The sequence below is a fragment of the Bos indicus genome, chromosome 4 (assembly GCF_029378745.1).
Source record: "Bos indicus isolate NIAB-ARS_2022 breed Sahiwal x Tharparkar chromosome 4, NIAB-ARS_B.indTharparkar_mat_pri_1.0, whole genome shotgun sequence".
Lineage (NCBI taxonomy): Eukaryota > Metazoa > Chordata > Mammalia > Artiodactyla > Bovidae > Bos > Bos indicus.
This window is the reverse complement of record NC_091763.1, coordinates 73,468,061-73,492,715: the sequence shown is the minus strand read 5'-3', so window position 1 is coordinate 73,492,715 and position 24,655 is coordinate 73,468,061. Positions and strand designations below refer to the sequence as shown.

The window sequence follows — 24,655 nt, the reverse complement described above, 5'->3', positions numbered from 1 at the left end:
GAGCTGAGCTAGAAAAAGTGTAACTCATTTCTCAGTCTTTGATCTTTTATCATATTTCTACCCCACTAGAAGGAATAGCTTATTAAAAACTAACTCTGAATCTTAAGTTTGATGCTGCTGCTAAGTCGCTTCCATCGTGTCCGACCCCATAGACAGCAGCCCACCAGGCTCCTCTGTCCATGGGATTCTCCAGGCAAGAACACTGGAGTGGGTTGCCATTTCCTCCTCCAATGCATGAAAGTGAAAAGTCAAAGTGAAGTCGCTCAGTTGTGTCCAACTCTTAGCGACCCCATGGACTGCAGCCTACGAGGCTCCTTCATCCGTGGGATTTTCCAGGCAAGAGTACTGGAGTGGGGTGCCATTGCCTTCTCCAAGTTGTACTATTTCCTGATAGCTCAGTTGACAAAGAATCCGCCTGCAATGTGGAAGACCAGAGATTGATCCCTGGGTTGGGAAGATCTCCTGGAGAAGGGAAAGGCAACCCATTCAGCATTCTGGCTTAGAGAATTCCATGGACTGTGTAGTCCATGGGGCCGCAAAGAGTCAGACATGACTTAGCAACTTTCACTTTTACTATCTTTCATTACTTCTATGTCCTAGATGCACACACAATTTAAAAATTTATATTTAAATATTTTGATATATGTGTTGAACTGATTTGGTTCAATTACAAAAAATAGCACAATCAATGTTTTTTTCTAGTGAAATGGTATTTATCATATGCTGGTAAAATACACCTCCAAGCAACAATCTGGAATCATAGAACAATGTCAACACTAGAATTATATTTAGAGGACTGTCTGTAGTAGTAATCTGAACTTGTCAATTTGACTTCCTACTGGTAATTTTAGGAGCCAGTTAATTCTGGCAGACCAACTAGAAAAGAGTCCTATTGAAATGTGGACCTTGTTCACAAGACTCACACAAATGTTTCTTTTGTGTTTTGGGGGGGATTAGAATGATATATTGATAACATTTCTCCTTAAATTTTCTTTAGGTTAAATTTTTCTCATCCATGTAATGTGGCAAGTAATTCAATAGATTTAAAGCTCATTTTGCAGAAAAATATCCATTTTACCTACAGGCATTCTGGAGACTAATTGATGTGAGAAAGTAAGTTAAACCTTGTAGCAAGAAAACAATTTTGGTTTCCACATCTTCACAACAGCACGCCAAGTCTGGCTCTTTAATGTCTGATAACTCAAGCATGTAGTCCTCACATTAGTCACCACACAGAAGAGTACCTCTTCACTTAGCAGAATTCAGCTTGGAAGTGACTCAAGCCAAATAAAAGCTACTTCAGACTCTTAGTAATTGAAGGGGTGGCCTCATGTGTACAATACCCCAAGTTCTCAGACCTTTATTCCTGTAGTAGATTAACAGGAACTCGGGTGTCCACACTATACTGATTCATCACTTTGCTCCAACAATGCCTTTTCTGCATTATGCATTAATGTTCAGGTCTCGGTTTCTGGGTAGAGTTGATAAAAAGAAACATACTTTTGTAGAATATATTCTTGTTCCTTTTTGAATGTCACACTTAAATAAGGAGTGTATTCTACTAAGCAATTTCCCTTCAGTTATCCTGGCCCTATGTGCTTTTTTGAATGTAGTTACTGGGGGAGGCTAACGGAGGAAGAAACTATCTATATAAATGATCATACTCTCATTTAGCAGACAATTATAACACTATTAATCTTCATTGCTAATACTTATTGAACTATACTGAGCATGTGCTATGTGTACAGCGCTCTTTTATGTGTCTTACATGTAGCAATAGCTGCTGCTGCTGCTGCTAAGTCGCTTCAGTCGTGTCCGACTCTGTGCAACCCCATAGACAGCAGCCCACTAGGCTCCTCTGTCCCTGGGATTCTCCAGGCAAGAATACTGGAGTGGGTTGCCATTTCCTTCTCCAATGCATGAAAGTGAAAAGTGAAAGTGAAATCACTCAGTCGTGCCCGACTCTTAGCGACTCCATGGACTGCAGCCCATCAGTCTCCTCCGTCCATGGGATTTTCCAGGCAGTGGTTCCCAAAACAGCCCCATGGTGTAGGTACTATTATCTCCTCTTGTACTTGAGGATTATAGTGTGCTTAAATTTTGCTCAGTCATGTCCAACTTTGTGACCCCATGGACTGGAGCCCTCTGTCCATGGGGATTCTCTAGGAAATAATACTGGAGTGGGTTGCCGTGCCCTTCTCCAGCAGATGTTCCCAATCCAAGGACTGAACCCAGGTCTCCTGAATTGCAGGCAGATTCCTTACTGTCTGAGCCACCAGGGAAGCCCTGAGGATTAGAGAGGAAGAGAGAAAATAAATAATTTACTTATAGCTATTAAGTTGATGAGTCAAACCAGCAACCCAGCAAATCTAAGAACTATATATCCCAATATAGGTTTCATTCTGCTTTGGTTTACAGGAAATTCAGAGTTAAAACTGAGTGCTCAACTATTGTGAGAATTGTAGATGCCTCATATTCTGTTTTGCTCTATTCCTTTTAACTAGAATCCTGTGTTTAGTTTTACAATCCACATCAAATAAATGTAGAGGAAAGAGTTTCAAATCGTAAATAAATCACATATATATGAATGATCACAAAGTACTCAGTGTACTGTTTTCCCTTCAACGTCCTACCAGAAATACCACATTTGAATGTGTCCAGTATGCTTGAATCTTCATAAATTTTGGAATCTGCCAACTTTTTCCTTTGTTCCTTACATTTCTGAAATAGGATCATATTACCTGAGTAATGCCTGAAAGCCTAATTCATTGTTAACCAATCAAGAAATTGCCTAAGGTTAAGAAAGACTAATCAAAAGCTTGTCACTTAGAGCTTTGCCCAGAATATCCACTTCATTCCCAGGCTTTATTCTAAAGATTTATGTCTAACTCAACTCATCTCTTCCATCACAAGTGAAACATAGTCTCTTCAAAATAAAAAGCCAATGGAGGTGATTAAGAAAATATACCATCTTGTTATTCTAATAACACAATTGGCTCCCAGAGCAAGAAATCAGAATAACACCCTTGGGAGACTTTTGAACCATAATGAAATTAAACCCTATTCATTGCTAGTGATAGAATTTTTTTTTAATATAAATTTATTTATTTTAATTGGAGGTTAATTACTTTACAATATTGTATTGGTTTTGCCATACATCAACATGAATCCGCCACGGGTATACACCATGTTCCCCATCCTGAACCCCCCTCCCACCTCCCTCCCCATACTATCCCTCTGGGTCTTTTTTTAAATGAATTGCCTGTGATATTCCTGCTCCCACAGCATCCCCTCAGAATAAAAAATTACAACAGTAATCATGTTGTTCTTTCTTTGAACAGGTAGGTCTTTTCCAAATAGGCTGTGTAACAAAAAATAAATGATACCTGGTGTTCAATTCAGTTCAGTTGCTCAGTCATGTCCAATTCTTTGCAATCCCATGGACTGCAGCATACCAGGCTTCCACTCCAGGCTTCCCTGTCCATCACCAACTCCCAGAGTTTACTCAAACTTATGTCCATTGAGTCAGTGATGCCATCTAACCATCTCAACCTGTCATCCCCTTCTCCTCCCACCTTCAATCTTTCCCACCATCAGGGTCTTTTCTAATGAGTCAGTTCTTCGCATCAGGTGGCCAAAGTATTAGAGTTTCAGCATCAGTCATTCCAATGAATATTCAGGACTTATTTCCTTTAGGATGGACTAATTGGATCTCCTTGCAGTCCAAGGGACTCTCAAGAGTCTTCTCCAACACCACAGTTCAAAAGCATCAATTCTTTGGTTCTCCAACACCACAGTTCAAAAGCATCAATTCTTTGGTGCTCAACTTTCTTTATAGTCCAACTCTCACATCCATACATGACTACTGGAAAAACCATAGCTTTGACTAGATGGACCTTTGTTGGAAAAGTAACGTCTCTGCTTTTTAATATACTGTCTAGGTTGGTACTAGCTTTTCTTCCAAGGAGCAAGCATCTTTAAATTTCAGCAGTATTTTAAAACATAAGATTTTTTAAGTTATACCTGGTGTAAAGCACTTTAAAAAATTCTCTTTTAAAATACTGTTGAGAGAGTTAATTGCTGGGCAGGTTGATAAGAAGTCCGGGATCCCCAAGGAGGAGAAAGGAGTCTGGGGCTCTTGAGGAGATAGGGATCTGGAATTCTCAAGAAGGAGGAAAGGACAAATGTATTTTTTTTTCTTCTACATTCCTTAGTCTTAGTCACATATATGGTTTTTTATCTTTAAACCTGGAACTGCAACAAACAACAAACAACTCAGTTTAAAGATTATACTAAAGATTATATAACAACAGCAGTATCCAGTTTGAGGTCAGTTTGTCCTTCTTGAAAACCTTCTGACTAATCCTGTTAAAATGTATATTATGGGAGTGGGTCTGGTAAGATCTTTCTATTGTTAAGGTCTAATTCTGTTACCTTAAAATGTAAATTGTGGGAGTGGGTCTGGTAAAATTTTACAACCTTCTTTTGATTTATTGTAATGACTAACTAAAAATATATAACTCCCTTGCTTAGACTAGTGAGGGGGACACTCTCCACCTCCTTCTGATGTCTATGTCAGAAGCTTGTTCTGTCCCTCTTCACTGTAATAAAACTTGTATCACACAAGAGCCCTGAGTGGTCAAATCTGGTCCCTGGTGTTGAAGCTAAATCTTCTTCAGAGATCAGGAATCTGAAATATTTCACTGTAAGCTATCAATGCTTTCACCATTATATTTCTCCAGAATGCTTATTAGTATCATTTCTGGATGCAACTGTCTGTGCTGATATGTGAATGCACAGTGTACAACTATAGAAATTTAGTCTCTATTGTTCCCTCAACAGAAAATTGAGTGATTAACTGTCAGCTCTAAATTTCATATATGATGAGAGTAGCAAGTAATCAGTAAATTATGCACTAACTTTTAAACTTCATTTTTCTAATAAAGTATATTGAATCAGACAGGAAAAGTTATATTCAAGCATGGGCACTCTGGGTTTAGTGGATGTGATTTGACAGTTAACAATATTTTTCCAAAAATCTATTCTATTTGATTATAGGGCAGAGACTGCATTTTATTTATCTATTATCTCCAACCTCCAGAAGAATTAATGCATGTGATCCTCACTAGATTCTTACTGAGTGGATTAGACATAAAATGACTTTGAAATTATTTACTGGTATTCAATACAAATAATACCATAAATATGAATACATAGGAAGAGATTGAATATACTTCAAAATTCATTCAGATTGTACTACAAAGCTGTAGTCATCAAGACAGTATGGTACTAGCACAAAAACAGAAATATAGATCAATGGAACAAGACAGAAAGCCCAGAAATAAACCCACACACCTATGGGCATCTTATTTTTGACAAAGGAGGCAAGAATGTACAACAGGGCAAAGATAGCCTCTTCAATAAATGGTGCTGGGAAAACTGGACAGCTAAATGTAAAAGAATGAAATTAGAACACCTTCTAACACCACACACAAAGATAAACTCAAAATGGATTAAAGAGCTAAATGTAAGATCACACAAAGATAAACTCAAAATGGATTAAAGAGCTAAATGTAAGATCAGAAACTATAAAACTCTTGGAGGAAAGCATAGGCAGAACAATCAGCAACATAAATCAAACAAGATCCTCCATGACCCACCTCTTGGAGTAATGGAAATGAAAACAAGAGTAAAGAAAGTGGGCCTAGTTAAACTTAAAAGTTTTTGCATAGCAAAAGAAACTATAAACAAGGTGAAAAGGAATGGGATAAAATAGTACCAAATGAAACAACTAACAAATAATTAATTTCCAAAATATACAAGCAGCTCATACAACTCAATGCCAGAAAAATAAACAACCAAATCAAAAAGTGGGGGAAAGACCTAAACAGAAATTTCTCTAAAGAAGGCATACAGATGACTAACAAACAGATGAAAAGATGCTCAAAATTGCTCATTTTTAGAGAAATGCAAATCAAAACTACAACGAGATATCACCTCACACCAGTCAGAATGGCCATCATCACAAAGACTACAAACAATAAATGCTGGAGAGGGTGTGGAGGATGCTGTGAAAGTGTTGCACTCAATATGCCAGCAAATTTGGAAAACTCAGCAGTGGCCACAGGACTGGAAAAGGTCACTTTTCATTTAAAGGCAATGCCAAAGAATGCTCAAACTACTGAACAATTGCACTCATCTCACACACTAGTAAATTAATGCTCAAAATTCTCCAAGCCAGGCTTCAACAATGTGTGAACCGTGAACTTCAAGAGGCTTAAGCTGGTTTTAGAAAAGGCAGAGGAACTAGAGACCCATTGCCAACATCTGCTGGGTCATCAAAAAATCAAGAGAGTTCCAGAAAAATATCTATTTCTGCTTTATTGACGATGCCAAAGCCTTTGACTGTGTGGATCACAATAAACTGTGGGAAATTCTGAAAGAGATGGGAATACCAGACCACCTGACCTACCTCTTCAGAAATCTGTATGCAGGTCAGGTAGCAACAGTTAGAACTGGACATGGAACAACAGACTGGTTCCAAATAGGACAAGGAGTATGTCAAGGCTGTACATTGTCACCCTGCTTATTTAACTTCTATGCAGAGTACATCATGAGAAATGCTGGGCTGGATGAAGCACAAGCTGGAATCAAGATTGCCAGGAGAAATATCAATAACCTCAGATACGCAGATGACACCACCCTTACGGCAGAAAGTGAAGAATTACTAAACAGTCTCTTGATGAAAGTGAAAGAGGAGAGTGAAAAAGTTTGCTTAAAGCTCAACATTCAGAAAACAAAGATCATGGCATCCATTCCCATCACTTTATGGAAAATAAATGGAGAAACAGTGGAAACTGGCTGACTTTATTTTTGGGGGCTACAAAATCACTGCAGATGATGACTGCAGCCAGGAAATTAAGAGACACTTGATCCTTAGAAGAAAGGTTATGACCAACCTAGACAGCATATTAAAAAGCAGAGATATCACTTTGCCAACAAATGTCCATCTAGTCAAGGCTATGGTTTTTCCAGTAGTCATGTATGGATGTAAGAGTCGAACTATAAAGAAAGCTGAGCACCCAAGAATTTATGCTTTTGGACTGTGGTGTTGGAAAAGACTCTTGAGAGACCCTTGGACTGCAAGGAGACCAAACCAGTCCATCCTAAAGGAAATCAATCCTGAATGATCACTGGAAGGACTGATGCTGAAGCTGAAACTCTAATACTTTGGCCACCTGATGTGAAGAGCTGAGTCATTAGAAAAGACCCTGATGTTGGGAAAGATTGAAGGTGGGAGGAGAGGGGATGACAGAGGATGAGATGGTTGGATGGTGTCACTGACTCAATGGACATGAGTTTGAGTAAACTCTGGGAGTTGGTGATGGACAGGGATGCCTGGTGTGCTGCAGTCCATGGGGTTGCAAAGAGTCAGACGTGACTGAGTGACTGAACTGGACTGAACTTGTACTGTTGGTGGGAATGCAAATTGATATAGTCACTATGGAAGACAGTATAAAAAACTAGGAATAAAATCAACATATGATCCAACAATCCCACTCCTAGGGATATATAGAGGAAACCGAAATTGAAAGAGATACATGTACCCCAATGTTCATTGAAGCACTATTTATAATAGCTAGGACATGAAAGCAACCTATATTTCTATCAACATATGAATGGCTAAAGAAGCTGTGGTATAGATACACAATGGAATATTACTAAGCCATAAAAAGGAACACATTTGAGTCAGTTCTAATGAGGTGGCTGAAACTAGAGCCTATTGTCCAGAGTGAAGTAAGTCAGAAAAAGAGAAAGATAATGGTAAAGATGAATTTATTTGCAAGACAGCAATGGAAAAACAGACATAGAGAACAGACTTATGCACACAGGGAGAGGGATAAGTTGAGATGTATGGAGAGAGTATCATGGAAACCTGTTACTGTATGTAAAATAGATAGCCAATGTGAATTTTGTGTATGTCTCAGGGAACTCAAACAGGGACTCTGTGTCAACTTAGACGGGTGGGAAGGGGAGGGAGATCAGAGAGGGGTCCAAGAGGGAGGGGACATATATACACCTATGCCTGATTCATGTTTATGTTTGACAGAAAACAACAAAATTCTTAAAGCAAGTATCCTTCAATTAAAAAAATAAATAATTTTTTTTAAAAAAAGAAAAAAGAGAAGATATAAATCTCCAATATTAGGAGTGATGAAAGGCATATTACTTGAGAAATTTCAGACATTAAAAGGATAATAAAGTAAAAACAACTTAGGCCAATGCACTCAACAACTTAGAGGAGGAAACTGACCGCAAAAGGGTACTAGAGAATTTTTGAGGTGCTGGAAATATTCTACATCATTATTGTTGTAGTTCCTGAACAAATGTAACCACTTGTTAAGATTCATCAACCTATACAATTAAATGCTGAATTATACTTCATGTAAATTATACCTTAATAAAGCAAATATCAAAAAATTATATTTTAATGTGCTTTGTGGAGAAGGCAATGGCAACCCACTCCAGTACTCTTGCCTGGAAAATCTCGTGGATGGAGGAGCCTGGTAGGCTGCAGTCCATGGGGTCGCTAAGAGTCAGACACAACTGAGCGACTTCATTTTCACTTTTCACTTTCACACATTGGAAAAGGAAATGGCAACCCACTCCAGTGTTCTGGCCTAGAGTATCCCAGGGATGGGGAGCCTGGTGGGCTGCCATCTGTGGGGTTGCACAGAGTCGGATACAACTGAAGCTACTTACCAGCAATGTGCTTTGTGTTTAAAATAGAATAATGAAACATATACTTGTAAATGTTGATACTAGTGATAAATAAAATTTAAAATGATATAGTGAATGATGTTCATAATTCCTTAACTAGCTAGTGGTTAATTTCATGAATGTTATGATTGGGAAATCTGAAAGTTCAGAAAAAAATTACTTCTCATCTGCCTATTAATAAACTTCTCATTATTTCCTAGCTATATCATAATGGCTAATCATACCCAGTCTTTGAATTGATATTTCTTTCACAGTATCTTTAATTATGTTATTTATCTAAGATGGCATTTTTTCTTTATGGATAAAAGCATTCACATAGAAATTTTATAAATTCATGTTTCAAATTGCACCTTAAATTTAAAAGGAAATATATTTGTCTTCCAAAGGCAATGGCAACCCACTCCAGTACTCTTGCCTGGAGAATCCCAGGAACAGGGGAGCCTGGTGGGCTGCCATCTATGGGGTCTCACAGAGTCAGACACGACTGAAGTGACTTAGCATATTTGTCTTCCAAAGGTAAAGGCTTCTGCATTCTCAAGTAGATCTTGTTCAGAAATTGTAACAATTTCACATCTAATTTCTGCTCATTTGAAAGTGAAATGAAAGTTGCTCAATCATGTATATTTGCGACCCCATGGATTATATAGTCCATGGAATTCTCGAGAGGCCAGAATACTGGAGTGGGTGGCCTTTCCCTTCTCTACTCATTTATGTCCCTTCTGTTTTCAAACTGACATTCATAATCAAGGCTGCTCAAGTCCCTGCTCAAGGCTTCTCAAGCTTGTAAAGTCCCAAGCCTTCTTCCTGATCATATATTTACATGCAGTGCTTCTTATACCCAGTTTTATATATATTATTATGTCTCTGGATCGGAAATCTCTTTACATGTAAAAAAGCCTTATTAAAGTAAGGCTGATCTCATGATTTTAAAAGTATTCTGGAAAAAATAAAATAAAAGTATTGTGAAGTCAAGATAAAGAAAGGTAAGCATATAAATCTATTTTGTCTGTCTCATATAAAATGAAAAACTAATTATTCTTGCTTCCCATGTATTAGTTCCTAACATTTAACACTTACTTTAAAACCTAGCCAGATTATCTCCAGAAATATTTAGGTATTTATTGACTCTAAGTTTTTTCCCTAAATAGTTCCCTAGTGGCTCAAAAGGTAAAGAATCTGCCTGTAATGTGAGAAATCAGGATTTGATCCCTGGGTTGGGAAGATCCCCTGGAGAAAGGAATGCCCATTAACTCTAGAATTCTTGCCTGGAGAATACCATGGACAGAGGAGCCTGATGAGCTACAGTTCATGAGGGTGCAAAGAGTTGGAAACGAGTGACTAACACTCCTTCCCCCATATACATTCTCTCTATTCCTTTCCTTCTCCCTATCACCCCACCAACACATACACATTCTCCAGGTACCTGGAATGTATTACAAAAATCTATCAGGGCATATATTTTCCACATCTGAAGTAACAAAAGTTTGAAATCATTTCTGACTTTCTTTGAAATACTGTGTATTTGATAAGTATACTTTCAAATACTTTCTTTGAAATATCACTGACATAAAAATTGAGGGAAAAATTCAGCCTCCTGAAAATGCTACAAGATTAGCTAATCCTATCATATTGAGTAGCTTGATGTTTATTTCAACTCAAAGTAAAATAGTTGGTGTGATCTTGGCCTGAAAATTAGATAATATATTACTCATACTCCAAAACTGAAAGCTTGAAAACAAAGGAGAACACAGAGTATTTGCCTCCAAGTCATTGAATAGGTTGTATCAGGAGAAAAAAAAGTAGTGTGGAAATATTAAAGTACTGGCCAATACAAAATGAATTCTGGCTATGCCAAACAAACCTGCTCCCTTTATGTACCTCAGCTTTGGAACCACATTGATTATTGAAAAGGCTGCCTTTCACCTAAAGATGTAAATTCACCTTTAATAGTCCTTCCCAGGAAGTAACCTACTAGTCTCTAGAATATGGTATTTGCATGATATTGCTGGAGGAGTGTGTAATTTCCTTGGTTCTGTCTTGCTGCAGCAAAGATTTGAAACAGCAGACCAGTGTTACAGCTAGGTTACAGCTCAGAGTTTTATTCTCAAGCAAAGGATAGTACATCCTTGAGGCATGAGGGCGGGCCAAGGGTGGCCCAAAGGAGAGGACTCAATCTGTCTTGGCTTCCTCCTTTTATACATTTGTCTTCTCCCTGCAGAGCCTGCCCTATGCAAATTGGGCTAGCCAAGAAAGGGGTGTGTTTGTTTCACCTGAAGTTCTCACTCCGGTCCACATGTCTTCTTTTGTTCCATTTTCACAGGTTTTTCTCTTTCTTTGTCTTTTAGCCATCACCATTTTGGACTCCTTTTTCCTATTGTAACTGCCTAACAATATGATATAAATTGTTTGAAAAATAAGATCATGCAGCCGTTATAAGAGACACAAAAAGAGTTTATTTAGCTTATTCCAGTGGTCTCGATATAGGCTTAAAAGATATTTTTGCTGAAAAGGGACTTGACTATTCAACTCTCTGTAACTATGTGGAAAGCCTAAGTCTACAGAGAATATCTATCTTTTCTACATCCTATAAATTTTAATGGCAAAGTAAGGAAAACAAGTAGAATTCATTGTTTATGCTTTGTTTATACTATGTTGTTGATGAAATTTACCATTATCTATAATTTGTGAATTAAGTTCAACAAAATTTTTTTTTTATCCTCTACCCTGTATCAAGTCTTCTGGAAATTAAAGAGAAGAAGCTGAATGTGCTGTGCCCATAAGTAGCTCAGTGTCTAGTGGTAAAGGTAGTTATAGAAACCATGATGGGAAGAGAGATATAGGCAGCCATAGAAGAATACTGTACATGGTGACACAGGGACAAGAGTGAGTATCTGATTCTACATGAGACACAGGGAAAGTTTAACAGTAGAAGAAATAACTGAGTGGAGTTTTGAAGGAAGAACTAACATTTGACAAGTGATGAAGGCCAAAAGAAGGACAGCCCAGGAAAGGCTCACGGTATATACAAACAGACATCAGCAAGAATATATACAAAAGAAACATGCATTTAATAGCTACAACAGTATAATGTCAGAAGAAGAAACCACAAGTCAGTAAGACTGGAGAGGAGGTCAAGGTTACATGTCTTTACGAAGGGCCATTAATGTTAAGTGAATGTGGAAACTCAGGGGAGCAACTGAAGAGAAGTGATGTGAATGATTTGGTTTTGAGAATGATACTTTTCATCTATTGTGAAAAATAACTCAGGGAAAACACAGGGAAATCAAAACTATTTTTTTCAAAAAATTTATTGATAAATGAAGCTGGACCAATAGGAATGGACACACTGCATTTAAGGGTAGAACCTTAAAATATAAGACTGGTGAGTGAGAGAGAAAGAGAAAAATGAAAACAATGTAGTAAACCATGAGGTTGAAAGAAGTATTAATGGATTTACTTATCTTTCATCTTTTCTTTGTCATAAACAGCTGTTCACATTAATTAAGAAATAAATATACTCTCTAACACTTGGATTCAAGATGGGGAAATGACTGCCTAAACTCAACCCTCTCTCACTCCACCAAAGTCAAGAATCAAAGAACTGGTTCACTTTCCCTTGGTCCTTGAAAATACAGTTTAAAAAAAAAAAAATGTAATGGGAAAACTCAAATTGTTTATGAATCTATGAGGTCCTACTGGGCACTAAACTATTTTTCTCTGAGTTTACTACTGGTCTGTGACTGTTTAGAGAGGCTGATCTTGCAATGTAGCAACCAATTAGGAATCAGAGTTTTCTTCAACCGTTGTGTTATTTTCTGTTATAATCACAGTGACTCATCTCATCAGAAGACTGTGTTAGACTTCCTTCTGCATCTCTTTCACCCAAGGAACTGAATTAACTCATTTGTAAGACACTCATGACTAATGCCTACAGCTGTTAACTTAAATACAACCCCAGTATTTTCAGTTGTTTTGTTCCCAAAATAAGTCTCTTTGTATATCAGATTTTGTATCAAAATCGAGCCCTGTCTTTTGTGCAGCATTGCTGCTCCTCTATTTAGGTAAACATCAGAATATTACTAACATCGTACCACCTGAAATTTGTAAGCAGCACCCATCACTCCAACTTTCACCACCCAGGAGAATTACATTACTAGATGGAGAAGTTAATTAAAATTAAGATGAAAATTACATTTTAGGAAGGAGAAAAATTACTATCCTGAGATGCTTTGTCATAATATTTTAAGTCTAACAACTGAAAGGTAAAAAGTGACAGGAGAAAGGCAACAGTGACCTCAGTGATGAAGCTGGTGGTCACCTCTTTGGCTTCCCTGGTGGCTCAGTCAGTAATGAATCTGCCTGCAATGCAGGAGACACAGGTTCGATCCCTGGGTTGGGAAGATCCCCTGGAGAAGGAAATGGCAGCCCACTCCAGTATTCTTGCCTGGGAAATCCCATAGACAGAAGAGTCTGGTGATCTATAGTCCATGTGGTCACGAAGAGTCAGACACAACTTAGCGACTAAAACACCACCACCACACCACCATTCACTTCTTGAGTGAAACTATGTATAGTCATCACTACAACTCCATGAGTTAATACCATCATATTCATTTTTCAGATGAACAACTTTAAACTCAGGGAAATTTAGCAATCTGCTCAATCAAGATCAACCAGCTACAAACTCAGTATGATTCCAAAGTCTGTATGTTTCTTTCTTTTACTTCATATTACATCTCAGAATATCCTTCCACTGTTACTATCAGTTTTTCCAAAAAAAAAAGGTATTTATTATCTTACCCACTGTCATTCATTTGTTCAACAAGCACTTGACATAGAACTGCTACACTTGTTAAGCCTGCACTAAGCTCGATAATAAGAATATCATTGATAAATAATATATATGAGCAATTTTAATTGAGCATTTAAACTGTGTCAGACACTGCTTCACATTCTTCTTATGTGTTAACTCATATGTGTGAACTTGTTTAACCTACAAAATAGCCCTAAGAAATAGGCATTATTAATATCCATGTTTGACAGGTAAAGAAACTGAAGCACTAAGAACTTAAGAAAATGACCATAGAAGAGTAAGCATAAAGGAAGCATAATTTTTAATCTAACAAAAATGTATTGTATAGCATCTCTTGCTTGAAAACGCCTCACAGAGAATGAAGCATGTGAGTTGATACTTAAGGGATCAGGCTTCTCTTAATAAATTAATAGAAGTAGAAAAGAGCATTCAAAGCCACAAAGACCGCTCCATAAATGCACTATCACCATCACGCATTTGACAGTTGCATGCAATCAGGACACTATATCTCCATGGTTTCCAACCTCAAATGGCTTGTGAAGTTGCCCAGCAAGCCTATTTTTCTTGCTAGAGTGTTCTCTCCAATGCCATTTCATGCTTCTTCATCATACTGAAACCTACAAATACCCTACTTCCTGCTCACTCCTGGTACATGGCTCTGCTTTCTATTTCATAGGAGCTAATCAAGTTAATGTTTGTAATCACCTCAAATTCCTACAATGTTTGGGCTAAGATTATCAGAGAAAATACCCATCTACCTTATTTATGTTATATATTGGTATTTTTAAAAATAAGTAACATGTAACAAATCATTATATAATTATTTGTCACCTAAATATTCCAGAGGTCTCAGGCTAAATAAATATGATGAGCCTAGGAATCATGGGTTCAGTAAATATGTAAAGTAAATCCTTCTTAGACAAATGATAATAAACAAAATCCAGAGGTAAAAAGTCAAAGGATTATCTAACTAGCCCGTCTGATAAGCTTCCATATTTGCAGACAAGCCAAATAAGGAGCTGACCAACTGCAGAATCTTTCCTGTAACAAGAAGCAGAACACTGAGGATGTCAAGTGAGACAGGTAGGGTCATTAGGCCAGAGAGTCATGTGTCTGTCTCAGAGATGAGATTAAGATTTGCATCTGCCCTAAACCAACCCCTAGGGTCTTGCCATGCAAAAAAAGACATGCTCTAAGGACAGATTCTTCCACAACATTTTCTGTTTCTACATTTAAATTTTGCATGTACCAATGTAGAATCATCTAGAAGAGGTCCTCTCTTCCTATATATAATCAAAAAGAAAAAAAATAAATAAAAGAAAAAAAGAGAGCAATACATATAGTATTCTGTGTTTTGACCACTACACCCTCGTAGTTTTAGAGACTGGATGTCAAAATTACAAAGTTTTAATTAGCCTCCTGCATGGCAGCAAGAAGTACTGAGAAATCTATGGTTGGTTTCTTTTCTCATCCATAGGCTCTAAAATTGCCACTCTAACTACGTTTTTGCTTATATTTTACTTCATTGAAATTCCTTTCCCATATTAAGATCAATTTTGTGCAGAACGTTGTCTCATCCAATATCCTCAGAGAGCTAGCCCTTAAAGATTCTTCTTTCTGTTCCCTGTATCTTCAAATATTTCTCTCTTGTCTCCTTTTCTCTGGCATTTAAACATATTAAGCTCTATCACTATCGCATAAACCAACAATGATTTGCTTTTTACACAAACCAGTGGAGACTTCTCAGTCAATGCTTTACTTTATTTGATCTATCACTCTTTGAAACTCTGTATCTCAAGAATTTTCTTTATTATCATCATTTTCTTCCTGCTTTTCTAGTCATGTTTTATTTCACTTGTGAACTCTTTCCTCTTTATTGACACTTCAAATATTGATATTTTAAGTGACACAATCTTAGATGTAGAACATCCAAAGGACTACACACACACAAAATTATTAGAACTACTACATGCATATAGTAAAGTTGCAGGATACATATTAACATACAAAAATAAGTTGCATTTATATATACTAATGATGAACTACCTGAAAAGGAAATTAAGAACACAATCTCATTGAAAATACTAAAATAATTAGGAATAAACTTAATCAAGAAGGTGAAAGATTAGTACAAAATTCCCTAATTTTGAAAGATACTACAAAGTTAAACGTCTTAAACTATACACAAAAATAAACTCAAAATGTACTGAATATTTAGATGTAAAACCTGTAAGTATAAAACTCCTAGAAGAAAATAGAGGTGAAAATCTTCATAACACTGGGCTTGGCAGTGATTTCTTGGCTACAACACCAAAAGAATGATCTATAGAAGCAAAATCAGACAAGTGGGAATACATCAAAACAAAAAGCTTCTTCACAGCCAAGGAATCAATCAACGAAATGAAAAGGCAGTATAAAGAATATGAGAAATACTTATAAACCATGTATCTGATAATTATTAATATCCAAAATATCAAGGAACTCCTACAACTCACTAACAAAACAAAAAACAAATAATCTGATTTTAAAATCAGGAAAGGACTCAAACATTTCTCCAAAAGAAGATAAACAAATGACCAAGACATATATGAGAAGATGCTCAACATCACTACCCAGGAAATGCAAATCAAAACCACAATGAAATATTGTTTTATACATGTTCGGATAGCCATTATTAAGGGAAAAAGGAAAATAACAAGTGTCAGTTAGGATATGAAGAAACCAGAACTCTCATGGCACTGTTGGTGAGATTACTAAATTGTACAGCCTCTATGAGAAACAGTTTCTTCAAAAAATTAAAAACAGAATTATCATATGAGCAATCTTATTTGTAGATATATCTATTTATATATATCATACTTATATGTCCAAAAGTGTTGAAATCATGAACTCAGAGAGATATCTTCCCCTCCATGTTCATAGCAGAACTATCTACAATAGCCAATATATGGAAACAACCTAAATGTCCATCAACATATGAATGGATAAAGAAATGTGGTACATATATGTACCACATATGTGCAATTGCTTTTGAAAAAAAAAAAAAATTTAATTAAATTTCATCTTGACAAACTATGAGGAAATAGCAGTGGTTTGAAATTGCTTCAAGAAATAATTTGTCTTATTAAACATGTGAATAACCTCAAAGCAGCTTGATTTTCTATAATGCATTAAATAAAATCATATTTAATTCTGGAATGGTGTCCAGACACAGCATCTCGATTATCCAAATACTAACACGTTCCCTTGTAATACAGACTTTAATTAACAGACAGGTTATCTTAATTACTTTGTAATTCACTGATTTCATAACAAATGACAAGTCAAGGACTCAAACTGTAGCATGCTTAATTTTATATCTAGGTTAACTAATTACAAATAATAAGACCTATATCACTCATCAAGTACAACATCCGCCCACTTCAATTTCATTTTAAAGTGTCTCTACTGCCATGACTGAGTTGCCTCTGCAGATTTAAAATACCTCTGAGTTCAATCAGTTCAAACTCAGTTATAAGTACTTGAAAATCAAGAAAATGTTTAAGACTAATTCTTAAGTCACTACTTTAAATTGTGTAGTAAGCACTAAGAAGAAAAGTAAAAAGAGTTGAGAAGTAGTAAAAGTGGGCAAATCATGTACCGTAAGAGTGACTTGTGTGACTGTCTCCGTAAGAAGATGTAATTAGCTACGTGAAAAATGTCATCCCTTCCCATTCCCTACAGGCCTGAAATGGGCACCATATGCTTCTGTTAAGATACATTTCTATATTCATAGGGTTCATATAGATATGTACTTTAAGGCCTGTTAGCATTAATCACCAGTGCATTTTGGTGCTATATAGCCAATCATGGCTGTGGTGCAGAGATTAGAAAGAAACAGTTTTTTCCCCAAGAGACAAACTCAAAGCTCAGAATATGCCCTAACTTCTTTTGCCATCAAGCCTTTAAGGGTTCCTTTTAAAGACAACTCTAAATGGATCCTGCAATGCAGAGGCCGAAGATACCTGAGATTAGTGGGTATTTTGAGATTCAAGCTAAAGCAAATGTAGGTTTTTTTTTTCCCCAAATCCTGGCTAAGGCAATGCTTCTGGTTAGTAGTGCTTTCAAGGAAATTTCAATTCTCTCAGACATTTACTCGTGTGTGTTTTTTTTTTTTTTTTTTAATTTACATTGCAGGAAATAGCAACAACTTCAGGTATCTCTCACTATGTTTGTCTCTGAGCCCAAGAGACATTAAGTACCATAAATGCAGGTACATAGGAAGTGGTATTAATCAGGACCACCCAAGGGAGTAAACACTGTCCTAGTTACTCTTCAGAAAAAAAAAGGAAACCCTTCTATGAGAGGACTCTGGAAACTGTTTATAAAGAAAGCAATAGCTTTTTCAACAAGTCCCAGAAGAGGCAGTTACAGAGCCTCCTACTGACTATGCCACTGCTTATAAATGAACAGCTAACCATGTGTGAAGGCAGTGATTGTCCAGATTTTGGAGTACACAGAGCCTTAGTGACAGTCACATTTTTACCCCATATGTAAAATAAATATTATCATCTATAGGTGTTATGATAGGTAAAAGGAAAGGTAACCATAAGTTAGTGAGCTAAATTATTAGTTAATTCGGGAGAGAGAAGCTAAAACTCCGTAACAATAAACTATCAAAAGCTAAGCAGTGAAACATAACTCCCACACTCAATATTGTCACCGAAAATAAATGATTATCAAATACTGTAAAGGAAATTATGGGGTAGGTTCTATCAGGAGAAGAAATCATGCCTGCTTTCTCTCAACAAATAAGTGGTTATTCATAGTCTAGTTTCATGAGGGCTAAGCTATATCTCATCTACTCAATTGAGATATTATTAGACATGAGAGTTCTGCAAAAATCACAGCTGCTTGGCAAAGAAGCCTTCACTATTTTAATCTAAAATATGAAGCATCTAAAGACATGTCATGGACTGTAAGAAGACATATAGAAAGGGTCAAAGTGCAGCTCCAGACATCTTCCACTTGGCAGGGTCTTGTCTGTTGCTGCTGCTGCTAAGTCGCTTCAGTCATGTCTGACTCTGTGCGACCCCATAGATGGCAGCCCACCACCACCATCCCTGGGATTCTCCAGGCAAGAACACTGGAATGGGTTGCCATTTCCTTCTCCAATGCATGAAAGTGAAAAGTGAAGTCGCTCAGTCATGTCTGACTCTCAGCGACCCCATGGACTGCAGCCTACCAAGCTCCTCTATCCATGGCAAGAGTACTGGAGTGGGTTGCCAATTTGACAAAGAATCCTATGCCAGCTTAGTTTCATTATACTTTATTCTCCATTTCAAACTTCTTTATTCCATGGGAAAATGTGGGGTGAACAATGACACAAGAGCAATCCCATGCTGCAGTCAAGAAAAGTCTAAGTATAAGAGCTGAGGCCTGAAAGGAAGGAGCAGCTGAAGTGGGGGGTCAAGAATGGTCATACAAGAGAATTAATGAAAAAAGCATTACACAGAATATTACCCCTCCATGGCTTGATTTTCTGTGTGTTCCTCGTGTAAATGTTTGTGAATCCTGAATGTGGCTGGTGTGAACAAATGCATTTGTCTTTAGTGATATGAGACACTGAGGCTTGCACAAGACTACATTCCTAATGGGAAATTATTAAATGTGATGAAATGTCCAAGAACACTGACATGATTGAAAAGTGAAAGTGTTAGTCGCTCAATCATCCAATTTTTTGTGATCCCATGGACTATAGCCCTCTGCCCATGGAATTCTCCAGGCCAGAATACTGGAGTGGGCAGCCATTTCCTTCTCCAGGGGACCTTTCCAACCTAGGGATCAAGCCTGGGTCAGCTACATGGCAGGCAGATTCTTTACTATCTGAGCCACCAAGGAAACTCCTTGAAATGATTAGTAGAGATGAATTAATCAATGTAAAATTCCATCTTTTAAAGTACTGGTTTAGCTGAACTTCATGTATAATCTTACTTCATTCCTGTGTCAATAAAACAGAATTCTTGGGGTGTTTTTCCTTAAAGCAGAGGAATGATAATCTGTTTCTGTCAAGACATACTGACCACTGTGTTCAGTGAGGAAAGACCTCTATCATCTTAACACATTTTCCCACTAGGGACTTAAACACAAGTCTTTGGATTCCTCAGTTGGGTGTTTGAACAAACTGAGCCAATTAAGTTCACTAGTGAGACAGACCCACTGGGAAACTTCATATTATGCAGTTCACTATTAGAAATTGCATTTGAAAAAACACCTAAGGCAGTCACCACCTACCTATTCAGCTATTAAAGTGGTAGAATTGGCAAAGGAATACCAGTAACGAAGGAGAAAATAGCATGATTCTTTTTGTGATCGACATTTGATATTTCTGGATTTGGAAGTCTGATGTGTGGATATGGCCAACTTCTCTCATTGTCCTTGATGACAAAAATCTGTGGAAGTCAGTGCTTGTGGTATGTATGTTTATTTACCCACCAGGTTAATTTTTTCTTAGACTGTGTGAAACTTGCCTCATGGATGAAGGTGGACTACAATGAGTTATTATTTAAAGCACTTGATTCCCCTTCTATTTTCTTTCTCTATCCAGCCACTGTTTTCTTCTATTTAATTTCGCCTTGCTCTACTCACATGGGGTATCCCATGTTCTCTTTCACTGATGAGCAAAAAGTGGACGTTAAAAATAGTTAAGTAGCTTGCACAGTGCGGAGTCGCCAGCATCCTGTTCTTTCATCGCTGGTTTACCGGCCTAGTTACTCTTACTTATCTTCAGTCGTCCTGTCATCTTATCTGGTCGTTAGAGTCCTTGGGAAGGACTCAGATAATCCCAGGAAACCTGGAAATGGACTCATTGGTCTTTGAGGATGTGGCTATGAACTTCACCCTGAGCAGTGGGGTTTACTGGATTCTTCACAGAGGAAACTCTACAGAGATGTGATGTTAGAAAACTTCAGGAATTTGGAATCAGTAGAAGCAAGATAGGAAGATCATGACATTGAAGATCAGTTCAAAAACCAGAGGAGAAAATTAAGGTGAGCCATGCTTCTCAGGCGGTGGTAGTGGTAAAGAATCATGCTGCCAGTGCAGGAGATTCAGAAGTGGGTTCAGTTCCTGGGTGTGGAAGATCCCCTGGAAAAGGAAATGGCGAACTACTCCAGTATTGTTGCCTGGAGAGTCCAATGGGCAGGGGCGCTTGGCAGGCTATAGTCCATGGGATCACAGAGTTGGACATAACTGAGCGTGCAAGCGAAACTCCCAATGCAAAGCATGTCTTCTGTGGGAATCATGGTCTGAAATGAAAATTCTAAAAGAAGCAATCAAAACAGAATGCCCATCTTCAAATTTAGTTATTCTTAGAAAATGTCTCTGAAAAATATTTTCTTGAATTTGATATAAATGTTCAGTGTTTGCAATATAGTGCATGTACAGTCAGTTTTCACGAGCCCTATATTTCAGTATCACTTTTTAATAGCAAAGGGGGTAGTCCTATTGCCAAACATTCAGTATATTCAACTTCTAACAACTCACAAAAGATTTAAAACCTCACTCTTCCTACAAATGATAATAAATACCATAAATATAATTAAGAAGTAAATCATTAATAATGTGCTTCTCATTACTTACGGAAGTCCTATGATAGACTCTCTGAAAGGAAAGATATTCATTCTTGGGGAGAAAATGTGAAGCTTATTCCAACTCTCAGTGTGAAGAAGAAAACTGCTGGTTTTAAACCAAGGGAATGCAGTGCATGTGGAAAATTCTTCTTGAGTCATTCATCCCTTAATAGACACATGTTATGTCACATTGAATACAAACCAAGAGAGCATCAAAAGTGCCACGAGAAGGTATATAAATGTAAAGATTGTGGGGAGACATTCATTTCTCCCAGTGCTCTCAGAACACATAAAAGGGGTCATACTGGAGAAGCTCTATGAATGTAAACAATGTGGAAAAGTCTTTCAGTATGAAAAATCACTCTAGAGCCACAAAAATACTCACACAGGGGTGAAACCCTATGAATATAAAGAATGTGGGAAGGCCTTGACATGGAGATCAACTTTTTGAATAGATGTGGTAACACGCTCTGGAGATTTACCTTGTAAATATAAGAAATGTGAGAAAACATTCATTTATCCCCATTCTCTTACAATGCATCAAAGCAGTCACAATGGAGGGAAACCCTATCAATGTAAACAGTGTGGAAAAGCCTTTAAAAGTCCTAAAAGAATCCAAATACAAGAAATAACTCACACCAGAGAGCAACCCTATGATTGTAAGCAATGTGGTACAGCCTTCAAACATTTTGGTTCCTTATAGGCACACGTACGACTTCACAGAGGAAAGATACCACATGTATGTATAACATGTTCTAAAGAATTGACTACTGCCCAGAATCTTTGAGATCATGAAAGAATCCACACTGGAGAAAAGCCCTATGAGTGTAAGGAATGTGGGAAAGCCTTCATGTGGCAAGTAACTTTTCGAAAGCACATGGTAACACACAGTGGAGATTTACCTTATAAATGTCAGAAATGTGAAAAAGCATTCCTTTATCCCAGTTTTCTTCAAACACATGAAAGGAATCACTGGAGAGAAACCCTATGAATGTGAGCAGTGTGGAAAAGCCTTTCCATATAAAAAAATCATTGCAAATACACAAAAGAACTCACTGAAGGGAGAAATCCTATGAATGTAAAGAATGTGGGAAAACTTTCCTATGCAAAACAACTTTTCAAAAACACATGGCAATATGCACTGGAGGTTTACTTTATAAATGTCAGAAATGTGAGAAAACATTCATTTCTCCCAATTGTCTTAGAATGTATGAAAACAGTCACAATGAAGAAAACCCTATCAATGTAAACAGTATGGAAAAACATTTAAAACTCCTAAACCTGTTGGAATACATGGAAGAATTCACAGAGGTGAGAAAACACTATGAATGTAACCTGTGTGGTAAAGCCTTCAATTATTTCAGTGCCTTCCAATCACACAAAAGATTTCACATAGGAGAGACACCATATGCATGTAAAAAATGTTCTCAAGTGTTGAGTAGTGTCTGCTTGCTTAAAAACCGTGAAAGAATCCACACTGGAGAAAAACCTTATAAGTGTAAGGAATGTGGGAAAGCCTTCACATTGAATATAACCCTTCAGAAACACATGATAATACACACTGGAGATGGACCTTTTACATGCAAAGAATGTGAGAAAGTATTCATTAATCCCAGTTCTCTTAAAATACATGAAAGTAGTCATACTGGAGAGAGACCCTATCAGTGTCATGTGGTAAAACTTTTAGAACACAAAATGTTTTCAGAGTTCATGAAAAGTACTCACAGTAGAGGAAAACCCCTACAAATGTAAAATATTTGTGAAAACGTTCACTTCCAGTTATGTTCAAGCACATAAATTAATTCACACTGGACAGAAACACTGTCAACGACAGGAATGTGGGAAATCCTTCATTTGTCTCTCAACATTCAAAGACAAATTAGACTACACACTGGACAGAAATCATACAAATGTGAAGAATGTGGGAAAGGCTTTTCTGATCTTAGTTGTGTATGAAAGTATTAAGGATTTACTAGTTAAAACCTTGATTTTAGGGCTTCCCTAGTGGCTTAGTGGTCAAAAATCTGCCTGCCAATTCAGGAGACACTGGTTTGATCACTGATCAGGGAAGATCCCACATGCCGCAGGGCAACTAAACCTGTCAGCCACAACTATTGAGCCTGTTGTGCTCTACAGCCAGTGCTCTGCAACAAGAGAACAAACTGCAATAAGAAGCCTGTATACCCACAACTATAGAGTGGCCCCCACTTGCCACAACTAGAGAGAAGCTTGCACAAGAAGAAAGACCCAGTGAAAATATATAAATAAATATTAAAAAAATACTTCAATTGGTTGATATCATTACATGTAAAAACCCCCATGGAAAGGAAGTATAAATGTAAGTAACAAGAGAAACTTGATGGAAATCTGTGTGTACTGTTCCAGAAAACCTTCAATATAAAAGAGCTGTTATAAATATATTTTGGCTGTGCTATGTGGCATGTGAAATCTTAGTTCCCCAATCATGGATTGATGCTGTGACCCTCCAGAGGAAGCTTGGAGTCTTAACCACTGATCTGCCAGAAAAGTACCGAAAGAGTTGTCTTAAAAGGTTACAGGGACTAGGACTTGCCTGGTGGACGAGTGGTTAAGAATCTGCCCTCCAATATGGGGGATACAGGTTGGTGAACTAAGGTCCCACGGGTGCAACTAAGCCCCTGCACTGAGCCGGTGTGCTCTAGAGTCAGTGGGCCACAACTAGAGAGAAGCCCATGCACTGTAATGAAAGATCCCCTGTACGACTTGGAAGATCCTACATGCTGCAACTAATGCTTGACACAGCCAAATAAATAAACTAAAAAAAAAAAAAAGTTTACAAGAACTTCCCTGGTGGTCCAGTAGTTAAAACTCCACAATGCAGAGGGCCTGAACTTGATCCCTGGTCATGGAAGTAGACACTACATGCCAAAACTAAAAACAACAAAAAAAAAGGTCCTGCATGCTAAAATGAAGATTGTGAGCACCACAACTAAGACACAGCTCAGGGACAAAAAAATTTTAGTAATATATTGTTATTCTAAAGATCTTTCTTCAATCATATCTTTGAATTGTAGATTTTGACTAATTTCAAAAGTGGATGTTAATGTTAGTTAATTCTGTAAGTTGTCTTTCACCAATAGTACATAAGGTTTAAAGGAGGTAGTTTTTCCTTTAATCAGATAATGACTTTTTTCTCTCATGTTTGAACCCTGTTGGAGTCATGGGTGAATTTAAGTGTATTTCTAGTATACAGTGAGGCTTAAATTTTTATAATGTTCTATTAATTTTCTGTTAATGGGGCACTGAGAAATGGCAGTTTGGTATTTGTAGGGATTTTCCTAGTAGTTTATGTGGCAATTCCTGGATATTTATAAATACATATATTGTACCCTTTTAATTGAGGAAAAAAAATCTCTTTTGGTGGTAGTGCATGTAGGAGCCTTATGTCATTTTCCATTCTATTAATCACTTG

At 37.3% G+C, this 24,655-nt stretch overlaps 1 pseudogene; it reads left to right on the top strand.

The window, feature by feature from the left end:
• The window catches only part of LOC139182585 (zinc finger protein 124 pseudogene), a 90,096-nt pseudogene extending 65,914 nt beyond the window's left edge, over window positions 1-24,182 (top strand).
• Window positions 24,183-24,655: the final 473 nt, after the last annotated feature.